The sequence below is a fragment of the Monopterus albus genome, unplaced genomic scaffold (assembly GCF_001952655.1).
Source record: "Monopterus albus unplaced genomic scaffold, M_albus_1.0 scaffold3.1, whole genome shotgun sequence".
Classification (NCBI taxonomy): Eukaryota; Metazoa; Chordata; class Actinopteri; order Synbranchiformes; family Synbranchidae; genus Monopterus; species Monopterus albus.
The window spans coordinates 3,481,869-3,482,274 of NW_018127883.1; the positions used below are offsets into that span (position 1 = coordinate 3,481,869).

The 406-nt window shown below is 49.8% G+C and overlaps 1 protein-coding gene across 1 annotated transcript in view; it reads right to left on the minus strand.

Annotated features, from left to right (window-relative positions):
* The window catches only part of abcg5 (ATP-binding cassette, sub-family G (WHITE), member 5), a 10,944-nt gene that overhangs the window by 4,713 nt on the left and 5,825 nt on the right, over positions 1-406 (minus strand). The gene's annotated exons all lie outside the window — the stretch shown is intronic.

Below are 406 nucleotides of genomic sequence, written 5' to 3' on the forward strand. Positions count from 1 at the left end.
ATGACGCTGTAGTGTGTTACTAATGGTAACCGTTGAGACTGCAGTCCCAGCTCTCTTCAGGTCATTGACCAGGTCCTCCCGTGTAGTTCTAGGCTGATCCTTCACCTTTCTCAGGATCATTGATACTCCACGAGGCGAGATCTTGCATGGAGCCCCAGTCCAAGGGAGATTTTCTAACAATTGCCCCAACAGTTGTTGCCTTCTCAATCCAACTTCAGATGAGCCTGGACATGTGCTGGCTTGAGCAGAGGGACTTTGCGTGTGCTGCAGGATTTTAAGCCATGACGGTGTAGTGTGTTACTAATGGTAACCGTTGAGACTGCAGTCCCAGCTCTCTTCAGGTCATTGACCAGGTCCTCCCGTGTAGTTCTAGGCTGATCCCTCACCTTTCTCAGGATCATTGATA